Below are 268 nucleotides of genomic sequence, written 5' to 3' on the forward strand. Positions count from 1 at the left end.
GAGCCCGGCGACGTGCTGGGGGGGCCGCCCCCCCTCCCCAAGCCCCCCGAAGACCTGCCCGTTAGGAGGAACTTTCAGATCCCCAGGAAGAGCCGAGAAAAGAAAGGTTGTTCCTTCTCCCCCTTCCCCTCCTCTCCCCTCTTCTCCCTCTTCATCTTGCTCCGTAGGAAGGCTCTTTCCACGCCTCGCCGGCCGGCTGCATGCAAACCCCCGCGGGTGTGGAGGAGCCTGGCGTGGCTCGGACTAGAGAGGCTGCTGGGGACGAGCC

The 268-nt window shown here is 66.0% G+C and overlaps 1 protein-coding gene across 1 annotated transcript in view; it reads left to right on the forward strand.

Moving 5' to 3' along the window:
• The first annotated feature begins 6 nt into the window (after positions 1–6).
• FAM208A (family with sequence similarity 208 member A) overlaps positions 7–268 on the forward strand; it is a 50,767-nt gene continuing 50,505 nt past the window's right edge. Inside the window, exon 1 of the mRNA XM_014522932.2 lies at positions 7–106. The gene's annotated coding sequence lies outside the window, so the exon portion shown is untranslated. The remainder of the gene's footprint in view (positions 107–268) is intronic.

This window comes from Alligator sinensis, unplaced genomic scaffold (assembly GCF_000455745.1).
Source record: "Alligator sinensis unplaced genomic scaffold, ASM45574v1 scaffold1308_1, whole genome shotgun sequence".
Classification (NCBI taxonomy): Eukaryota; Metazoa; Chordata; order Crocodylia; family Alligatoridae; genus Alligator; species Alligator sinensis.